Below are 23,293 nucleotides of genomic sequence, written 5' to 3'. Positions count from 1 at the left end.
TTTTAACTGGTCAATTTATATGCCAGCATATGAGTCCCCAAGGGCAGGCGCTGAGCTTTTCATCTCTCTGCCCTGGGCACCGGGCACAGGGTTAGGCCAGGAGCAGGCCGTCGTCCAAGCTTCTCAGCTGGAGGCGTGAGCGGGGAGTGCGCATGTGCACCGCCTGGGTCCTGACAGCCACCCCCCCCCCCCCACCTCCCCACTCCTCCACCCCAGTCAAGGACAACGCCTTGTGTTTTAACAGCACTCTGCTGTCCTCATAAACTCTGGATTCTACTCTGTTGTGGGCTGGCAAAGCAAAGTTACTTAGACTGTGTGTAAAACAAGGGTGAAGATGCGCTGATGAGTCCCTCTTCTCCACTTGAAGCAAGCGGCCTTTAGCACATTGATTATGTGCTCGGAGAACGTCGTTCCATCGCCATGTTCCGTTGCCACGTGGGTTGCTGCGAAGTCTGACTTCCAGGTAACTCAGGTATTAACATGTTACATTGTTTGGGGTAATCAGAGGATTTTAATTTATACTCTTCTTTCAACTGGAAGCTTTAAAATTTGCTTCTGGAAATGTCTAGCAAGAGTGTTGATTTTACTATATATTTTGAAACTTCCCAAAAATGCATTCTTAAAATGTTGTCTACTGGAAAATAATTGTTTCTTCTTTTACTTATTTTTTTTTGCTGTTTAACTTTTTCAAACACAGTTTAATGTTAAATGAGACAGGGTACATTAAAAAAAAAAAAGAGTTAAGGTGAACGTAGAGTATCCTTAACCAAAAATGTATGGCCATGGCATTGCTCTGTGAAATTTTCCTCGAACTCCTGTTCTTAATGGGTTGACAATGGAGAACTGAGCAAGAGAGCCCTGAAATCCTTCTCAGCCTTTTCAAACTGTACTTGGTTGAATTTGTTTCTTAGAGTGAAGATGCTGAACACATGGTGGACAGAAGTTGAGCTGGGAATTGAAGCCAAGTTACTCTCCAAGTAGGGGAGCCCAAGCCCAGGGCACCCTGCTTCCTTTGAGGACACCTTCCCCCCAGGTCCTGCCTAAACTGTGGCCCCAAAGTCCACAGATGGGAACAGGGGGGGCCCTGGCACCAGGCCAATGAGTCCAGAGGCTGGACCAAGCCACTGGAATCTAGACTTGGGGCTCAGCCACAGGGTCAGTGGGTGGACAAGGAGCACTTGATCTGAAGGCAGACATGAGGATGTCAAGGCAGGGAGGAAGCAGGTGTGTGGGGCAAGATGTGGGCACAAAATAAAAGGACCGTAAGAGAGACAGGAAGCTGGGGGGAGCAGAGGGGTTTCACTTGGAGGCCCTCGGGAGGCTCAGGTGTGACCTCAGCGTGTGAGCGGCTCCAGAATCTGCAGGGCTGGCTGCAAAACGCAAATGCAAAAGCAGAGGGAAAATACCATTAGAGGTACTAAAATATAAAGCTTTTTCCTGGAAAATATTATTGATAAAACTTTGGGGTAATAGTGGCACATAGGTAGTAATGGAAACTCTCCTTCAAAATATTTTTAGCGTCATCATTTTATGATATATTAAGTAATACTTTACTGGTGTGTCGGTGATGTCACTTTACTGGTGATATCCTGGTTTAGCGTAAGATTTTTCTGACTCACTCTTCTGCAAATTCATTTATTAGGCCATCCAAATTCATTTTTCAGCAAGTTCATTTTCAATCTGTATATTTGAAAGCAATAGCAATCACTCAGAAAAGGCAAATCACAAACAATTTTTGATTATTTTTGTTTTAAGGGGGATCATTCTGCTGATGCAGTTACTGGAGTTGTAATGAATATTTTGCAGGATGTGACAATATTGGGACAAATCTCTGATGAATTATTTTTTGAAATACAAATTTTAGTACATCTAGAAGTGATTTTCTTGTGGAGCAAATTTTCTAAAAACCTCTAACTCTTCATTCAAATCAGTGTCATCTTAGTATGAATTTAATTTTAAGTGTAAATTTATGCAACGACATTTTATAACTTCCTATGACCTTTGTGACAGAGGTCATACAAGAAGCTGAAGGTGATTTAATGATAACGTGTCTATGATTCAAATGTCTTTTGATGCATTCTATCAGTTGTATCTTCAATTGTAAGGCAAAATTGGTTTTAAATATTGTCTTCATTAATAATTGGTTCATCCAATGCTTCCTATGAAAATAGTGTTCTTTTCTGTCAGATACAAAAAAAAAGTCTTTAAATTTAATTTCTATTTCTAAGTCTGTGGATATTTGCTTTGCCATGTTACAGCAGTTTCCAAAACTAGCAATTCTAAACCCTGAAGAATTCTAGTAACTCCCTGATAGTTTTATTAAACTATCCATGTGTACATTTTTATTTTGTAGTAATTACTGACAAAGTTTTAATACCGGAGCACTAGCATTTCCTGGCTGGGTGCCCAGAATAAAGAGTTAATATTTGTGCCCATACCCCAGGGACGGCTTCTGAGCACAGAGAGAGAGCAAGCCGCCCTCCCACCTGCTGCCGTGGGCCGGGCACTACCCCTGTCTGGAGCCCCTCCACCCCTGGAGCTTTGGCCATAGCTGCCCCATTGCTGCTTCCACCACTTGCCATCACCAGTCAGGGTCCAGAGCGCCACCCTGACACGTGCCGCTGAGCTAACTGCTTACCCAACCCCGCTTGTGTGTGAGCCGTCGCTGGATATCTCTGCTCACAGGCTTGCTTCACCATCCCATTGGACTTAACTTACATGGCCCAAGTTCAAAGATACAATTATTAAGAATTTTAAGACAGCTGCCCAGATGTCACATCCAGGAGCCAGTCCTGCCTCCATTGCTGATGAGCCAGTTCTGGTCTTGTCCCCAGGAATCTGAACCTGGACTTGTATCTCTTTCTGGGCAGCCCACTGGGTGGTCTCTTATGTTGTGGTCATAAAGCCCCCTTTGGGTAGACACTGTGGATTCTCATTCATTGCCACACTCCAGGAATTCCTTACACCTAAAACTCATTGTGTGCCCCAGTTATAGCCTAAAAATTAAGCAAAAGTTTGCTAGAGGTTTCTGGACAAATCTTTTCTTTCCTGATGGATACATGGCCTTCTCCTTTCTGTTCCTCTTCTTCCTGCCGGGAAGGCAGACATGAGGCTGGACATAGCCAAGCCGTCTTGTTACCTGGAAGCAATAAGCAAGTAGAGAAGACCACCAGGTCAGGACAATGGAGCAGAAAAAGTCAGGACATGGTCCACTAATAACTCCAGGAAGCAGCTACACCAATCTCAGTTTGCCCACCTCTGAGTTTCTTGTGCTAGAAACACAAATTCTTCTTTGGGGTTAGGCACTGAGTTAGGTCCATACTGTTTGCTGCCAGATGCATTCTTAATTGAGACCTTCCTTTACTTAAGTGACAAGCTTGGGTTTTGTTTCTTCCAGCTTGTTGGTGGTCCACCCAGACCCTCTGGGACCTCTTTATTGCACAAGGACTCTCTGTGATTTCGCTCCTACTGGCCAGCCTTGCAACAATCAGTCTGTGGAGGTTGTTGGACCTAGAAAAACAGTTCTGGGAATTAAGATGCCCCAGGGTCTATCCTTGCCCCAGATGGGAATGGTCCCAATGCAGGATTGAGCAGTTACCGTCTTGGGCAAAGAGGGGACTTTGCTATCACACCCTTGCTTGGCCCACTTCCCTGCTCCCCTACCAGTTTATCCAGAAGGAAATTTCCTAGTAAACAGCTTTCACATGAATCATCATTATTCCAGGATCCACTCGTAGGAAACCCAGCCTAAGACCCAATCCAAATATCCCTGAAGAGGGAGGTGAAACGGTGGCTCAGTGGCAGAGTTGTCACCTGCCATGCCAGAGACCCGGGTTTGATTCCTGAAGCCTGCCCATGCTAAAAAAAAAAAAAAAACCCCTAAAGAGATTAGCAATTACCAAGGACTTGAAAGTAATTTAAAAGCCAATCAGTTTGGGCAGTGCGGCAGTTGCTCAATGGCAGAATTCTCGCCTGCCATACCGGAGACCCAGGTTCGATTCCCGGTGCCTGCCCGTGCAAAACAAAATAAAACAAAAAGCCAATCAGTTGTATATGTGCTGGAGAGTTGAGACTTCAGTACTAATACAGTTATCCTTTCTGGCACCAGATCCCTATAATCTTCAAGATTAATGTCTGCATCTCTTCACATAGCCCAGCTGATACCAAGTGATGTGAACTGATTGTTCACATGAATTTGATAATACAAATATATATTGATTAGTCTAAACACAAATATAATCACCATAAGAAGATAATATATGCAGAGCGTTGCCACTATATTGATACCAACAAGATGGCCAACACACAGACGCGCACACACGCTACACATATATGTCTGTCCCAGTGGTAACCGATGACTTGCTTTCACCCCTCAGAACACCTTGGGTGGGCGCTGTGCTCTGGCTTGGGGCTACTGCATTTTGACCCTGACCACCCTTGGGCTCCTCCTCACTTCCCAGGGTCATGTTTCATAATCTGAACGTTTCAGTCTTAAGGCCCTGATTAGCCTACTGATCTTTAAGACATGCATTTCAGAGTTTTGTTTTACGTGGGAAAGGAAACTGAACTGCTTTGCTCAGAGTGGGATCATCTCTTATCTTGATGCTGTGTGGTCCCCTCAATGTCAGTCTGCCTGGGGGTGGTTTTAGAGACCCAAACCAACACTTCCCTTAAGAAAATCGGCCCATACTGGCTTGTCAGCCATTGATGAAAAACCAAAACCCTTCCATCGAACTCACTTGAGAGGGCCATATCAGGAGCAGCTGGCTACTGTCCCTGCTGGGAAGCATGAAGCACAGATAGCTGAGGGTATCTGTTTACAAAGCAGGAGATACTCAATGACACACAAGCAAGATGTGCCTTCAGGTTTTGTGGAGACACTTTTTTGAAAATGGAAAATTTCTTCCTATCTTAAGGGGTCTCTCTAAATAACACCTTTTCTTCCAACTCCTAATTTTCATTGGATCTTTGTCACTCTAGAGTTCAACCCAGTGGGCTTTAGAAAACGACCCACTGCAAAGCTCCGTGGAGTTCTTAGCTCATAGAGCTATACAGCTAGAAGGAACCTTTGGGATCATTTAATGCTGAGGAAAAATGCTTTTGTTTTTTAAGACAGTCGAGGACCTCCTGGCTTTCCTGTTGCATGTGGCCATTGACTTCACCCAGCAAGATGGTGGATAGGAAGATGTGTGGGCATACAGGGATGGCTTCTGGTTGCACAAATCAGAAACCTGCTCCAACTACCTTTAATAAAAGAGAAGGAATACAATGGGAAGAGGCCTGTGACTCTCTCAGAATCCAAGGGCAGAGAGTGCAGCTGAGACGGAGAGGAAATTGAGAAGCCTTTGGGAAGCCACCTCTCCAGAACCATAGGGTTTCTTACAGAGCTGCTTGCACACCTACCATTTGCCCTGCACACCTGGGGCCCTGCACACCTACAGCCCAACTCTTGGCATGGCCTCTCAGCTCAGGCGCCCCCCACTGACCACCTCAATCTCCCAGGTGCCCTGGAGGGAATCTTATGGACCCCACTCACTTGCCTGTCAGCCCCATCACGTGCCAGTCTCCTAAGGGAACCCTCGGGTCACATGTCCACTCCTGGTCCAATTAGCTGATGCTTGGGGAAGGCAGGGTCATGTGTTCAGCGCTGTAGGATTCCACAAGGCAGAAAACAATTGGCATCCCTAACAAAATGAAATGGCTTGTTCTCCTAAAAAGTACAGCCAAATTCAAGCAAATATGTCTTGTCTAAATAGTTTATGGAATACAAAAACAGTCTAATATGTGGTCACTTGTTACTGAAATAGACGTCATGTATAGTTTAGAAAATAAGGAAAATTACCATTATGTCCTGAGAAAGCATTTGGTAAAATTCAATAACCACTCATAGTGTTTAAATTTTAAAATAGTATATAAACACTATTAAAAAGGCAAATGGCAGCTAATTATAATATGTAATAGAGAGGAGGTTAAGATATTTAGCAGAGAAAGAATTCTTACAAGTTAGTAAATTTGAAAAGATTAGTTCCTCAATTGGAAAAAAAAATGGGCCAAGAATTGAAGAGGCAATTCACACACAAAAATTTCAGCCTCATGAGAGATTAATATACAAGGTAAAGCAGTACTAAAGCATTATTTTTTTAATTTTTTTATTAATTAAAAAAATTAACTAACACAACATTTAGAAATCATTCCATTCTACATATGCAATCAGTAATTCTTAATATCATCACATAGCTGTATGATCATCATTTCTTAGTACATTTGCATCGATTTAGAAAAAGAAATAGCAAGACAACAGAAAAAGAAATAAAATGATAATATAGAGAAAAAAATAAAAATACAAAATACAAAAAATATATATAAAAACAGGGTACAAAGAAACCAGAAATTGATGTTCTGGAAAATTCTGGGCCTCCTGAAAAGGAGACCCCAGAGAGAAGTGCCCCATGTGAGGATTTAACCAAATGTGGAACTGGTACACTACATGAATATTTGGCTAAATGTGGAATTAGCCAGCCATTTCAGAGAAAGCCAGGCTCGGACATAGAGTTATCCAGGAAGGATTTATGGAAACTCCTTATGTCTGATGGGCATGATCCAAGGCTACTGTATAGACAGCCAACGACAGTGCCGTGGGACCTGTATAAACAGCTGCTGCCAGTCTGGACTGGGGGGTTCAGAGAAGGGACACATTGGAGGAAAAATAACTTCAGAGGCAAAACCGTGGAGGCTGGGGTCTCAAGTCAGGAAGCCTCGGGCCAGGAGAGTGGACCCACCCAAGCCCGTGGAGAGGGTGAGTTTGCCCCAAAGGCAGAGAATGGGCCTTCCACCTCATTGCAGTGGAAGAGTCATGCCGCCTCAGGCCTTGGAGAGGGTGATGTACGTTTCTTGGGGTTGGGGGAGAGCCTGGCTGCCACCACATGGAGGGGTTGAGCGTGTGTCCTGGAGATGGCAGAGAGCCCGGGTGCAGACACAATGCTTGGAGAGGATGGAACCAAGAAAAAGGTGGTGTCCCCAATGTCCCCCAAGGTTGCATTTGGAAAGAGACAGGCCTCTGCATAGGTCCTTGGAAAGGGAGGGACTGCTGCTTTCAGAAGCCCCAATGATAAATGACTCTTAGACTTTGAAATCTAATGGACTTTTTCCTATGGGTTTTTAAACCGTATGGGTCCGATGACCCCTGTGTTCCTTCCTCCCCATGAAAATGGGTATATATATCCTATGATTGTTCCTTTTTTGTACGTTGGCAGCAAATAACTTGTTTTGAGTTTTTATAGGTCCAGAGCCAGAGGAGAATTTTGCCTTAGAATAGACCATGCCTGTAACTAACTTTGATAAGCGTTTGTACCATTTCTAATTTTGTACTTCATTTGTATTGCTACTGAAATGGTTTAAGGATTTCTGATACTGTGATGGAATTAATATATTTTGGGTATGGAAAAACATGTCTTTTTTAGGGACCAGAGGGTAGAATGTGCTAGTTTGAAAGGATTTATGTACCCTAGAAAAGCCATGTTTTAAACCTAATCCCATTTTGTAAAGGCAGCCGTTTTTCCTAATCCCTGTTCAGTACTGTATGTTTGAATCTGTAATTAAATCATCTCTCTGGAGATGTAACCCAATCAAGAGTGGTTGTTAAACTGGATTAGGGGAGATGTGTCTCCACCCATTTAGGTGGGTCTTGATTAGTTTACTGGAGTCCTACAAAAGAGGAAATGTTTTGGAGAATGAAGGAGATTCAGAGAGAGCAGAGAATGTTGCAGCACCACGAAGCAGAGTTTACCAGCCAGCAACCTTTGGAGACGAAGAAGGAAAATGCCCCTGGGGAGCTTCATGAAACAGGAAGCTAGGAGAGAAAGCTAGCATATGATACCGTGTTTGCCATATGCCCTTCCAGCCAAGAGAGAAGCCCTGACTATATTCATGTGCCTCCTTCTCACTTGAGAGAGAAACCCTGAACTTCATCAGCCTTCTTGAACCAAGGTATCTTTCCTTGGATGCCTTTGATTGGACATTTCTGTAAACTTGTTGCAACTGGGACATTTTTCAGCTTTAGAACTGTAAATTAGCAATTTATTAAATTCCCCTTTTAAAAAGCCAAAAAATATATATATATATATAAAAACAAACAAATAAACAAAAAACTATAGCTCAGATGCAGCTTCATTCAGTGTTTTAACATAATTACATTACAATTAGGTAGTATTGTGCTGTCCATTTTTGAGTTTTTGTATCTAGTCCTGTTGCACAGTCTGTATCCCTTCAGCTCCAATTACCCATTATCTTACCCTGTTTCTAACTCCTGATGGTCTCTGTTACCAATGACATATTCCAAGTTTATTCTCTAATGTCGGTTCACATCAGTGGGACCATACAGTATTTGTCCTTTAGTTTTTGGCTAGTCTCACTCAGCATAATGTTCTCTAGGTCCATCCATGTTATTACATGCTTCATAAGTTTATTCTGTCTTAAAGCTGCATAATATTCCATCGTATGTATATACCACAGTTTGTTTAGCCACTCCTCTGTTGATGGACATTTTGGCTGTTTCCATCTCTTTGCAATTGTAAATAATGCTGCTATAAACATTGGTGTGCAAATGTCCTTAAGTCCTTTGAGTAGATACCTAGCAATGGTATTGCTGGGTCATATGGCAATTCTATATTCAGTTTTTTGAGGAACCGCCAAACTGCCTTCCACAGTGGTTGCACCATTTGACATTCCCACCAACAGTGGATAAGTGTGCCTCTTTCTCCGCATCCTCTCCAGCACTTGTCATTTTTTGTTTTGTTGATAATGGGCATTCTGGTGGGTGTGAGATGATATCTCATTGTGGTTTTGATTTGCATTTCTCTAATGGCCAGGGACATTGAGCATCTCTTTATGTGCCTCTTGGCCATCCGTATTTCCTCTTCTGGTAGGTGTCTGTTCAAGTCTTTTTCCCATTTTGTAATTGGGTTGGCTGTCTTTTTGTTGTTGAGTTGAACAATCTCTTTATAAATTCTGGATACTAGACCTTTATCTGATATATCATTTCCAAATATTGTCTCCCATTGTGTAGGCTGTCTTTCTACTTTCTCGATGAAGTTCTTTGATGCACAAAAGTGTTTAATTTTGAGGAGCTCCCATTTATTTATTTATTTCTTCAGTGCTCTTGCTTTAGGTTTAAGGTCCATAAAACCGCCTCCAATTGTAAGTTTCATAAGATATCTCCCTACATTTTCCTCTGTTTTATGGTCTTAGACCTAATGTTTAGATCTTTGATCCATTTTGAGTTAACTTTTGTATAGGGTGTGAGATACAGGTCCTCTTTCATTCTTTTGCATATGGATATCCAGTTTTCTAGGCACCATTTATTGAAGAGACTGTTCTGTCCCGGGTGAATTGACTTGACTGCCTTATCAAAGATCAAATGTCCATAGATGAGAGGGTCTATATCTGAGCACTCTATTCAATTCCATTGGTCGATATATCTATCTTTATGCCAATACCATGCTGTTTTGACCACTGTGGCTTCATAATATGCCTTAAAGTCCGGCAGCTTGAGACCTCCAGCTTCGTTTTTTTTCCTCAGGATACTTTTAGCAATTCGGGGCACCCTGCCCTTCCAGATAAATTTGCTTATTGGTTTTTCTATTTCTGAAAAATAAGTTGTTGGGATTTTGATTGGTATTGCATTGAATCTGTAAATCAATTTAGGTAGGATTGACATCTTAACTATATTTAGTCTTCCAATCCATGAACACGGTATGCCCTTCCATCTATTTAGGTCTTCTGTGATTTCTTTTAACAGTTTTTTGTAGTTTTCTTTGTATAGGTCTTTTGTCTCTTTAGTTAAATTTATTCCTAAGTACTTTATTCTTTTAGTTGCAATTGTAAATGGAATTTGTTTCTTGATTTCCCCCTCAGCTTGTTCATTACTAGTGTATAGAAATGCTACAGATTTTTGAATGTTGATCTTGTAACCTGCTACTTTGCTGTACTCATTTATTAGCTCTAGTAGTTTTGTTGTGGATTTTTCCAGGTTTTCGACATATAGTATCATATCATCTGCAAACAGTGATAGTTTTACTTCTTCCTTTCCAATTTTGATGCCTTGTGTTTCTTTTTCTTGTCTAATTGCTCTGGCTAGAACCTCCAACACGATGTTGAATAATAGTGGTGATAATGGACATCCTTGTCTTGTTCCTGAACTTAGGGGGAAAGTTTTCAATTTTTCCCCATTGAGGATGATATTAGCTGTGGGTTTTTCATATATTTCCTCTATCATTTTAAGGAAGTTCCCTTGTATTCCTATCCTTTGAAGTGTTTTCAACAGGAAAGAATGTTGAATCTTGTCAAATGCCTTCTCTGCATCAATTGAGATGGTCATGTGGTTTTTCTGCTTTGATTTGTTGATATGGTGTATTACATTAATTGATTTTCTTATGTTGAACCATCCTTGCATACCTGGGATGAATCCTACTTGGTCATGACGTATAATTCTTTTAATGTGTTGCTGGATTTGATTTGCTAGAATTTTGTTGAGGATTTTTGCATCTATAAAAAAAGCATTATTTTTGTTCATTAAACAGGCAAAAATTGAAATTGTGATTATATCTAGGATTGTTTAGAGTGTGGTAAAATGTATAGACTCATACAATGATGTTTTTGGATGTATACATAGATTAAATATTTTTTAATGGAAGCATATATTGGTACAACTTTCCTGATAGCCTTTTGGCTTTATTCATCAAAAGTAAATAATTAGAGGGTACACGGGTAGTTCAGTGGTTAAAATGCCCACCTTTCATGTGAGAGACCCAGGTTTGATTCCTGGACTGTGCACCCACCAGAAAAAGGAAATGATTAGAGGTGCATTGGTGGTTCAGTGGTAGAATTCTCGCCTGCCATGCAGGAGTCTTGGGTTTGATTCCCAGTCCCTGCCCTCCAAAAAAAAAAAACAAATTTAATAAATGGTGCTGCAATAACAGGATATTGACATGGAAGAAGAATGAAATGTGATCCTCACTGCACAGCATACAAAAAAATAGTAAAGGATTAGCAAAACAGCCTTATTGCTGATACAGAGAAAATCTTAATGGTCTGGATAGATCAAATCAGCCAAGTTTCCTTAAGTCAAAGCTAAACCTAAACACGGCTCTAATTCTCTTCAATTCTATAAAGACTGAGAGAGGTAAGCAAGCTGCAGAAGAAAAGTTTGAAGCCAGACTGGTTCTTGAGGTTTAAGGAAGGAAGCCATCTCCATAATATAAAAGTGCAAGGTGAAGTAGCAAGTGCTGATGTAGAAGCTGCAGCAAGTTATCCAGAAGATCAAGCGAAAATAATGGTGAAGGTGGTCTCATGGTCAGGTTCCTTTGTTAACTTGGCCAGGTGACGGTGCCTGGTTGTTTGGTTGGGCAAGTCCTGGCCTGTCTGTTGTCTGACATTTCATGGAGTTAAATCATGATCATGTTGGGTGCATCCATGCAATCAGCTAAGAGGAGTGTCTTCTGCAATGAGTGATGCTTAATCTAACCATCAGAAGGCTTTTAAGGAGGATTCAGAAGAGACAATCACTCTTCCTGCTTCAGCCAGCCAGCCCCTCCTGAGAGTGCATTGAGGACCTTCATTGGAGCTGCCAGCTTGTGGCCTGCCCTACAGATCTTGGACCCTTATATACCCACAGTTGCCCAGCCAGCCTCACCTGAGAGTCTGTTGAGGCCCTTCATTGGAGCTGCCACTGTGCAACTTGCCCTACAGACTTTAGACTCTACAACCCCATGGTTATATGAGACACTTTTCTAAATTTCATATTTATGGATATCTCCTGCTTATTCTGTTTCTCTAGAGAACCCTAGCTGATACAAGTGGTAACACTACACAATAGATTTTGAATGTAGATGAACAGACTTCTATTGTAAGAAGATGGCATCTATGACTTTCATAGCTAGAAAGGAGAAATCAACGCCTGCCTTCAAAGATTCAAAGGACAGGCTAACCCTCTTGTTAGGGGCTAACACAGCTGATGATTTTAAGTTGAAGCCAATGCTTATTTACCATTCCAAAAATCCTAGGGCCATTAAGAATTACACTAATCTACTCTGCCTGTGTTCCATACATGGAAAATAAAACCTACATGACAGTACACCTGTTTACAACTTAGTACACTGAATATTTTAAGCTCACTTTTGAGACCTATTGCTCAGGAAAAAAAAATTACTTTGAAAATATTACTACTCATTGACAATGTATCTGGTCACCCTAGAGCTCTGACGGAGATGTACAAGGAGATTCATGTTGTTTTCCTGGCTGCTAATACAACATCGTTTCTGTAGCCCATCAGTCAAGGGGTCATTCTGACTTTCAAGTCTCATTATTTAAGAAATACATTTTGAAAGGCTATAGCTGCCATAGATAGTGATTCCTCTGATGGATAAAAGCAAATTCTATTGAGAACCTCCTGGAAAGGATTCATCATTCTAGATACCATTAAAAACATTCGTGATTCATGGGAGGAAGTCAAAATATCAGCATTAGCAGGAACTTGGAAGAAGTTGGTTCCAACCCTCATGGATGACTTTAAAGAGTTTAAGACTTCAGTGGGTGAACTATCTTCAGTTGTGGTGGAACAGCAAGAGAACTAGAATTAGAAGTGGAGCCCGGAGATGGGACTGAATTGCTGCAATCTCGTGATAAAACTTGAGCGCATGAGGAAGTGCTTCTTATTTATAAACAAAGAAAGTGGTTTCTTGAAATGGACACTACTCTTGGTGAAAATGTTGTGAATATGACAACAAAGGATTTAGAATATTATATAAACTTCATTGATAAAGCAGTAGCAGGGTTGGAGAGGATTGACTTCAATTTTGAAAAACATTTTTCTGTGGATAAAATGCTATCCAAAAAACACTGCATGCTATAAAGAAATATTTCGTGAAAAAGTAATGTTGCCAACTTCTTTGTTGTCTTATTTTAATAAATTGCCTCAGCCACCTCAACCTTCAGAACTACCACCCTGATCTGTCAGCAGCCACAACATTGAGGCAAAACCCTCCACCAACATGCAATATTTTTTTTCTCATCTATTTCTATACGTAGGGTTGGGATAGGGAATTCTTTATATATTGACCACAGAACAGTCCTAGCTGCGTAAAACTTTTACCTAATCCAATAGTCTCAAATTTTCTGGCGATCGTTGCACAACTTTGGGAATAAACTAAAAAACATTAACATTATACATTTTAAACAGGTGATCCTCCACTAGCAAAAAAAGATTACAACTCGCAGAAGACTCAGTTGATGGTTAGCATTTTTTAGCACTGAAGTACTTTTTAATTAATGTACATACATTTTTTTTTTAGACATAATGCTATTGCACACTTAATGGACTATAGAATAGCGTAAACATAACTATTATTTGCACCAGGAAACAAAAGAAATTGTGCACCTTGCTTTATTGCTGATCTGAATATGACTAAGGTATATCAGAAGACTGGGTAAAGGATGACACCATCCATATTTTAAAACTTAAACTTCTGTGTGAGACTAAAGGGAGAGATGTTCATTTGGTGCAAAATTTATATTTTGGGTAGTACATTTCCTAATTTAACTTTTATGGTCAGTTCGGTGGAACGCCATAAGTATGTGGAATCTTGACTACGCATGAAATTCTGTTGGTTTGTCCAGGTTAGTGTGATGCCCTGATAAATCCCAGAGCGATTTGAACAGTGAATAAAGAAGTATTTGCAAAGTTGCCTTGGGGGAAATGGGAGAAATGGGGAAAGATTCAATTTCCCCATTTGGAGAATTACAGATATTCTCACAAGCAGTGGGGACAACCAAATTAATAGGCCAAGCCCTTGATCTTCGGGTTTACCCTTATGAAACTTATTCCTGAAAAGGATAGGCAAAGCCTACTTAAAATTAGGCCTAAAAGTCACCCCCAGAGAACCTCTTTTGTTGCTCAGATGTGGCCTCTCTCTCTAAGCCGACATGGCAAAGGAACCCACTGCCCTCCCCTCCTATGTGGGACATGACTCTTAGGAATGTAAATCTTCCTGGCAAAGTGGGACAGAAATCCCAGGATCAGCCAAGACCCAGTATCAAGGGATTGAGAAAACCTTCTTGAACAAAAGAGGAAAGAAGGAAATGAGAAAAAAAGTGTCAGTGGCTAGGAGATTTCAAACAGAATCCAGAAGATATCCTGGAAGTTACTCTTATGCATGATATAGGTATCCCCTTTTTAGTTTATGGTGTATGGATGGCTAAAGGGAAGTACCTCAAACTGTAGACCTGTGTTCCAGTTGCCTTGTTTCTTGAAGATGCTTATATAATGATTTAGCTTTTACAATGTGACTGTGAAAACCTTGTGTCCGAGTTTCCTTTTATGCAGGGCATAGACAGATGAGTAAAAAATATGAATAAAAAAAATTTTTAAATAATAAGGGAAATAAAGCCTAAAATAAATTCAAAAGATGCAAATACTAGGGGGAACAAAGGTTAAAATAAATTGAATAGTGGTCAAGGAGAGGGAAGGTTAAGGGGTATGGTATATATGAGTTTTTTCTTTCTTTTTTTTTTCTGGAGTGATGCAAATGTTCAAAAAAATAATCATGGTGATGAATACACACTATGTGATGAAATTGTGAGCCATTGATTATACACCATGTATGGAATGTTTGCATATTAAGAATGTTTGTATGTTAAATTTTATCAATAAAAGTATTTTTAAAAATATTTTCTGTATTGCAGTGACCAGGAACTGATCCTGCAATATCTCAGGGGTATGCCTATAATTGCAATTTTTTAAAAAGAGTTCTCTGATGATTGGTGAGATTGAGTATCTTTTCATGTGCTTATTGAACATTCTAATAGAATTTTCTGTGAATTGCCTGTTTCCTAGGCTTTGCCTGATTTTCTCTTGGGTTATTTGGCTTTTTCTTACTGATTGATAATTCTTTATCACAGAATCCCTTAAAATATAGAAAAATTATAAACAATAAAAAATGTATAACAATCAGGAATCTTAAGTTATGATACTATATACATAGAAATGATGTGAGAAGTTGGGAAGAAACATATACAAAATAATTTACAGTTTTATTTCTAGGTGGAATTTTAAATATTATCTTTGATTTTTATTTTCTTCTTCGTACTTTTCTGGGTTTTTACAAAATTTTTATGATGCATAGTTATTTTGTCATCAAAAAAGAAAGCTATTTAAGTATTCACAAAGATAAAAAAGGAACATAACATTTTAGAATGGAAAAAATAGGAATATATTAGGGGTAGGCTCTTTAAAGTCAGAGTCAAGAAAAAACATCAAATGTAGCAATTAGTATTTGTTATTTTTATATTCTGCCAACCAAGGGAGAAAAGAAGGAATAAAACAAAAATTAATCCAAGGAAAACTGTTTGGTATAGCTAACCAGATACAGTGAGATGTAAATACTAGGGGGAACAAAGGTTAAAATAAATTGAATAGTGGTCAATGAGAGGGAAGGGTAAGGGGTATGGTATGTATGAGTTTTTTCTTTTTTTTTTTTCTGGAGTGATGCAAATGTTCAGGGCAGAAAAGGTAAGATAGTGTGCTGGTGAGAAAGTGTTATGTACCCCATGAAAGTCAAGTCTTTAATCCTGATTCGATACTGTAGGGTGGGAACCTTTGATTAAATTGTTTCCATGGAGACATAATCCACTCAATTGTGTTATGCCTTTTTGATAAGATAGTGATGTGACTCTGCCCATTTGAGGTGTGTCTTGATTAGTTTACTGGAGTCCTTTGAAAGGGGAAACATTTTGGAGAATCTCAGAAGCAGATGCTTGGAGAATAGTTGCTTCAGGGGTGAGAGAGATGTTTGGAGATGCTTGGAGTACCAACAGAGAGAGCAGATGCCTAGACATGGACATTTGGAGCTCAGCCTGTGCCTCCCCATAAGCAAGCCAGAACCCAGAGTTGTGTCCCAGAGGAGCTAAGCGAAGGCCCACAGATGCTGAGAGAGGAAATCCCTGGTATCAGAAGCTGGAAGCAATGGAACCGAGAACAAGGACCAGCAAATGCCAGCAGGTGCCTTCCCATGTGACAGACATCAGGCTTTCTTTGGAGTTAAGGTATCTTTTCCTCGATGCCTTAGTTTGGACATTTCTATGGCCTTAGTACTACAAACTTGTAATGTAATAAATTTCCTTTATAAGAGCCATCCCATTTTTGGTATATTTCATTCCAGCAGCATTAGCAAACCAATACAAATAGTAACAGAAAATACACAAATTTAGGATTCACAAAGATAATCATACCTAACTTACCTCCCTAAAAATTACGAGGATTAAGTAAAATAATAGATCAAAAGCCCTACCATTCTTTCAAAATCAGCGCTTTTTCTACTTGTCTAGAACGCATTTTATAAGATTAGTATTTGTTGCTGATGCCCAGGAGAATGACATGGAAGCAATGGTTTACAGCAGAACAGGGTTCATGTCCCCTCCCCATCTCCACACACTGCCCCCTGACCTTGGTGCACATAGAGGCCAAGATATGAGCAGGGAACATTCAGGAAGGCCATTCTTGAGGAGCACGAGACCCACAGGGATCCCGGAAGGCTCAACGCAATCTGATGGCCTTGCAGATGTCTCACAAGCAAGATCCAAAGTCACCCCCCCTCCAAGCTCCATCTGAATGGGTGAGTGAGTGACACTCTCCTCTAAAACCAAGAAGGGGGTGGAAGAAATAATAGGGAGGAGGCAGGCGGTTTGGGAGAAATCTGAGTGTCTAAACAGAAAGGGGTGCCAAGAAGCCAGGCCTAGGAGTCAAGACGGAGGGTCTCGGCACTAAACCCCATCTTCTCCCCCACTTCCTCCTTGGGTTCTGAATTGGTTGGAGAATAAAACTCAAACCTGAGGTCAAGATCTACTGCTTTGTGACCAACCAGCTCACATCCAGAGAAGAAGCCATAGCCAGTGTCTTAGTTTCCTGGTTGCTGTGTCATATACCCCATAATGGGTTGGTTTAAGCCACAGGAATTTATTGGCTTATGATTTCAGAGGCTAGAGGGCTTGCCTGCCTTCACCCCTGCCCCGGGTCAGTAGTCCCTGTTGGCCGGCCGGTCTTGGGGGTCCCTGGTTTTGCTGTCACATGGCGATGTCCTCTCCTTTCCTCTTCTGGATTCCGATGACTTCTGGTTTTCCTGCCCCAACCCCTGGTTTTCTCTGACTATGCCCGAATTTCTTCCGCTTATAAAGAACTTCGGTTATTGGATTAGGGCCCACCCTTACTCAGCTGGGCCACACGCAATGACAAGCATGTATTTTAGGGGGTGGCTAATTCAATCTACCACACCGAAGGTAGAGAAAAACTAATACTTTAATAATGCAGTTTCTGAGTGCCTAATTCCAGTTATATTTTACTTATCTAATAAGTTCTGCCTCTCCATTCAACATCTGGCTGAAGACTTACTGGCCCTCATATCTCCTTGGATGTAGGTGCATGGCAGAGTAAAAACCAAAGCACTGGATTCAAATCCCAGCTGCACCACTTACTGGAGATGTGATTTCAACAGACTGCTTAGCCTCTTTGTGACACTTTTTCTTCATCTGAAAAATAGGGAGTAAAGCATTTACTTTTTATAGGGTTGCCTGAAGGATTAGTAAGATAATGCATGGAAATCACTTGGACAATGCTTAATGCATAATGATTGCACTATATGGTGGTTTTTTAAAAATAATGTTCTGTTTTTAACATACTTGGCAAGTTCTTCTAACATCATTGTTATAAACGTGATAACAACGGTGCGAGGGTAGTTCGATGGCAGAATTCTTGCCTGCCATGCAGGAGACTTGAGTTTGATTCCTGGTTCATGCACTTCAAAAAAAAAAGCAAAGACAACCAATAACCAAACAAACAAACAAAAATATTCAACAAATGGTGCTGCAATATCAGGATTCTCACATGGAAAAATAATGAAATGTGACCCCGCCATACAGCATTAAATAAATAAATAAATAAATAAATAAATAAATAAATAAATGTGGTGGCATGGAGAAACTCTTACTCCCTGGAATTCCTCTGAGGAAGTGGCCTGCATCTATTCAGAAGAAATATTTTTGATAAGCTGAATGAGATGGAGGATAAGACCTTAAGGTCATATTTAAAGTGAAAAAAAAGCTAAATTTACATTTTTAGCAAGTTGCAGAATTTGTTCTGTTTCTGAGAAGGAAGGAAGAGTAGAGAAGAAAACCAGGATGAGAGGGAGAGAAAGAGAGAGAATGAAAGAAAAGAGAGAGAGACTGAAAAAGGTACCAGAAGCTCATTCTCAGGGTATCCAGTCAGGCAGACACAGAGGAGAGGGTATCAGCAGCGACAATGACTAAAAGCCCTTTTGGGATATTAGAAAGGTTTTTAATACAGTTTGTGCAGTTCATTAATTTTCCAGGTAGAAAATGCTGGGGTTGGTTGAGCAGTTGTTTCTAGTCTAAATCCTGGCCAGCAAGATTATATCTCCAGAAATACTGAAAAGGCCACAGGAGCTAGAAAAGTACTGGAGTGGGAAGGAGTACTGGCTTGAAATACCCACTTGCAAGAATAGATGGCCAATGCATTTTGACTGCACGGTTCTCTAAAATGTTTTGTTCTCAGCTTCCCAAGGACTGATCAAGCAAAGGAATGGCTGACAATTTAACATGTCCCAGGTCCAAAAAGTCTGGGGTAAGCTTTGCTCCCTCCTGCATCCCCAAGTCAGCCTCTCCTTTGCAAAACACTTACTTGGCTCCAGACAACAGGCTTAGCTTTCAGCAGTTGGGAAGAATGAGCCCCTGTTTACCAATTTGCACTTAACAATTTGTAGCTCATCAAGTAGCCTAGCAATGCCATTCCTAACTATTTTAATTTTACCACATCAAAGCAAGAACTACAAAACTCATAAAACAAACATTAAATTGTTCATTTATAAGAGAAAGTAAAGTCCAACTCGGTGACAAATCCTAGACTTCAGGTTAAAGATAATGAAGCCCAAAGTGTGTCTTATCTCACATGCCAAAAGGGAAGGTGGTAAAATGCTCCAGCTTTGTAATATAAAAGGCATGACCTACTCATTATCCTGTCACCTTCTAAGTGCTGGGCACTGGGAATCACTCCAGGAGTTATTTACCCCCTACTGAGAAGTGGCAAAAAAAAGAAAAAGAAAAAGAAAAAAAAAGTTAGAACAATGGCAATGAAGATTATTGGAAATTTTTCCTCCTTAAAATATAAATTCACCCCCACCTCCATCCCATCTCTCTACTCCTTATACACACCGCTTCACACAGCCGGGAAGTCCTTTAGGCATTCATGTAAGATGGTATTGCGTGACTAACTGCTTTGCTTTTACTCTTCAACCAGGTGCACTGGAGAGGCAAGGATTGGAATCAGGGTGAAGAGGAGCCCCTTAGGGATAGAAAAGGCCTCCAGGTTGAGGAAGTCACCTAAAGAGGAAGTGAAGGTACAGTTGGCCCAGTTCCCAATTTTGCCTAGTGTCCCTGTCTGCTTATTGCCGCGCCCCCCCCCCCCCCGCCCCCATGTCACGGTCTGAGAGTCTAAAAGAACCACTCTTGGGAAGCCAAACCATGTAAAGTACTCGTGTTTAAGGCGTTGAAACTAATGCTGGGCATGTACTGTTTGCCTTGAAAAGGAAATTCAGAACATTCCAAAATTCAATAAGCCCAATTATATTACATACACATCTCCACAAGTAAACAGCCTCTTGAGCTGATTTTGTGCAATATTGGACAAATATTACATCAAATCATTTTGGAAGTTAATTTAGCATGCTAGGGTACAATTCTACATTAAGCAAATCCAATTTTTAAAATCCACATTGCACAAAAAACAAGTTGAAATGAATAGTCTCCTTTTTAAGAAAGTTTTTCTTAGTTATAAAAATAATACATGTGCATTTGGTAAAGACAGAGAAGTATAAGGAAGAAAATAAAATCACAGTAATCCCAGCACTGAGGAAAAAACACCTAACGTTTCAAGGTATTTTCCCCTCCAGTCTTTTCTATTCACATACTCAGACATTTTTGTTGTTGTTATCCTATTATATATGCAGGGTTTTAACATAAATTTAATTTTGAATAGGAATTAAATTTTAAAAGCCATGCAATTAACATAAGACTCTGCCCGAAGCACCTCGTCCTTCTCTTCCTCTTTTATAAAATGAGGGGTTCATTTGATGGGATTTTTGAGGGCCCTCCCAGAGCATGCATTCATCCAGCCTGACCCTAACAATCTGTTTCTTCTCCATGCTGGCCCTGCACATATTTAACGCCAGCATCCATGTCATCTCCTCCCAGCACACACCCCCTTCCCCTCTGCACCTCTCCACTCATAGGCCTGGTGTCCAGAGCCCGTCACCCTGCTCTGGAGACCTGCCAGCTTGCCAGAGTGGTTCAGATAAGGGGCACAGCCGGGCCTGCCTGGGGCTCTGTCCAGGGCCCCTGCTCATTGCCAGGACCAGGCTGACTCAATTAGAGCATCTGGCCACCTTCTCTGTTCCCTCATCTTACTGGAAAACCACTGGCTTCACAATCATGAAGGGTTAGATTTAAAAAATTGACCATTGGCAAAAGATAAAAAGTGCCCGCAAAAGCATAACCTCATAATTTCCAGGACATTAATTTAAGAAAAGAGAAACATGAAGCAAACTCTGTGTAGTAAGTTCTGTGAGGGTCCTCAGCTCCTCAAAGAGCAACCTGCTTCTGCAAGTTCGAGTGCAGAGAAGACCGGAATTCTTCAGTTCAAGGGAAAGCAGGCACCGGCCGGTGAGGGCAGCCGAGAAGGCGCTGCTGCCACCTTGAGGCGGCCGCTCTTACTCTGCATTTCTGTCCACCGGGAGAAGGACTTGACGATGAATTGCTGGGAAAGAGCCATATTAGCGGGTTTTCATGTTGGGAGTCCTGACACAGAGACTCCCACACGATAGCACCCTTGATGGAAACTTACCCAGATTCTTTCCCCTTCCTCCATTCTTCCCAGCTCCCAGCCCCCTCAGCTTCTCCCCAGCCCAAATGTGTCCCGGACAGGTCCCCAGGCGTCCACCCTGGCTGCGACCGGGACTGCCTCCTGTCACCCTGTCCCCGAGGGCGGCGGTTTCTGCACCACAATGGCCTCCTCCCTGGATCCCGTCTTCTGTCACACCCACAACGGTCTCCGAGCCTCCCTGGGGGAGATGGCATGTCTGCACCTCTCCTCTCCTTTCTCCCACCCGGAAGGGGTGTGAGCGAGGGGGCAGGGCAGTGTGCTGGGCCGTCGTGGACCCTCCTCACCTTTTCAAGCTGACTTCGCCCCCTTCTCCGGTGCACCAAGTAACGCCAGTGAGAAGAAAGCATCTGGGTCTACAGTCCAGCAAGCCCCTGAGGTCTGATTTCCATCTTTGCAGGGCAGGTGAGCCGCCTTCCCCTTTGGAGCTTCGTGGCCCTCTGGTTGGTGCCATGAAGGTCTCCTTGCTGAAGGTCACCCGAGGATCCCTGAGGCGACAGCCACAGCGCCCACGCTCACGCCTGCCTCCCCACAGGCCTCCGGACTCATTCTCGGCAGCACCACCTTCTCCTTGCACACCCGCGTCCCCTCCCTCTCAACTGCCCCCTGCAGGGCCCTCACAGGAGGTATGTCTGAGCTAGGGATCCTCGCGGGGCCGATTTCAGGAAGCATGCCGACCTTAAAATAGCTGATTCTGCCCACCACGAGTTTACAGGCTCCGTTCATTTGTTTCTGAAGAAACAGTGAGAAAAAGAAGGGGATATCATAGCATCATTATTCACAGCAGTCAAAAGGTGGAAGCAACCCAAATGTCCATCTACAGATGAGTGGATAAACAAAATGTGGCATATGCATGTGTTCTAGTTTGAAACCTGCCGGAATGCAATATACCAGAAACAGAATGGCTTTTAAAAAGAGGAATTTATTAAGTTGCAAGTCTGTACTTTTAAGGCCATGAAAATGTCCAAATTAAGGCACCAACAAAGAGGTTACCTTCACTCAAGAAAGGTCGATGAAGTTCGGGATTTCCCTCTCAGCTGGAAGGGCACGCGGTGAAGTCTGTTAGCTTTCTCTCATGGCTTCTTGTTCATGAAGCCCCCCCCCAGCGGTGTTTTACTTCTTCATCTCCCAGAGGTCTCTGGCTGGGTGGGCTCTGTTGGTTCTCACAGCTCTCGTGGCTTTCATGGCTCTACAGCTTTTCCCAAAATGGTTCCCTCTTAGACGGCTCCAAAGTTACCACCAACAGTTGGGTGGGTCACATCTCCATGGAAACAATCAAAAACCCCCCACCCAGCAATATTGAATGAGAATTAAAGAACTTGGTTTTTCTGGGGGTATACAACAGATACAAACTGGCACAACATGCAACAAAACACTTCTCAGCCATAAGACAGCGTGAAGATCTGCATGCAACAATACGGATGAACCTTGAAGGTACCTTGAAGGTTCAGTGAAAGAAGCCAAACACCAAAGGAGAAATATTTCATGCTTTCATTAATGAAATGCTTTAATTCATAGAGACAGAAAATAGATCAGAGGTTAGCAGGGCTGGGAGGAGACACATGGGGAGCTATTGCCTAATGGGTACAGGGTTTCTGTTGGGGATGATGAAAGAGTTTTGGTGGTGAACAATGGGGATGACAGCATTTAGTTAATGTAATTAATGTAATTAATACCATTGAACTGTACACCTAAAGATGGCTAAAGTCGCCTTTATATATACATTACCACAATGAAAATTGTTAGATAAATCTCACAGGAGCGTGACAGAGATCACATAACTGTATCTAGGGGCCAGCTCTGCATCTCACTAGTGCTTACCTTTAGACAAGTCATAAACATTTGAGCTTCAGTTTCCCTGTCTGTAAAATGGAGGTGGTAAATACCTAGCTTACAGGTGCTTGTGCTGATTGAGGCTATCTGGGAGCACCTGGACCACCAGTGTCCTTCCATAAATGTTTAAAAAGAGAGATTATTGCCTAGACCAGAAGTACTGCAGGCTTTGAGGAAGATAGCAAGGGATGGAAAAGAAGAGAAGTGTGGGAGCAGCATTTCAAAGACAAGATAGAAAATAAGATGACTGCCAAATTGTTTTTAAAAAACAAAACAAAACTGAGGCTTCCGATCCAAAGCCTCCTTCCCTGCATCCCCTCACCCTCACCATCCTGTCTTTTTGGGTCTTCCTTTCTCCTCCAAGGCTGCCAGTTGTATGCAAAGAAGGGAGAAGAGGGGCCATAATGGAACAGGATAAATTCCAGACCAAATAAAGTCCACAGTGATACTTTTAAATGTTGGCAT

The 23,293-nt window shown here is 41.7% G+C and overlaps 1 long non-coding RNA gene across 1 annotated transcript; it reads left to right on the top strand.

Annotated features, from left to right (window-relative positions):
* The first annotated feature begins 200 nt into the window (after positions 1-200).
* LOC143669282 (uncharacterized) lies at positions 201-21,664 on the top strand. The gene is made up of 3 exons (XR_013168816.1): positions 201-463; positions 19,358-19,457; positions 21,396-21,664. It is a non-coding gene; the product is annotated as an uncharacterized LOC143669282 (long non-coding RNA).
* Positions 21,665-23,293: the final 1,629 nt, after the last annotated feature.

The sequence above is a fragment of the Tamandua tetradactyla genome, chromosome 25 (assembly GCF_023851605.1).
Source record: "Tamandua tetradactyla isolate mTamTet1 chromosome 25, mTamTet1.pri, whole genome shotgun sequence".
Classification (NCBI taxonomy): domain Eukaryota; kingdom Metazoa; phylum Chordata; class Mammalia; order Pilosa; family Myrmecophagidae; genus Tamandua; species Tamandua tetradactyla.
This window is presented reverse-complemented; position numbering and strand designations above follow the sequence as displayed.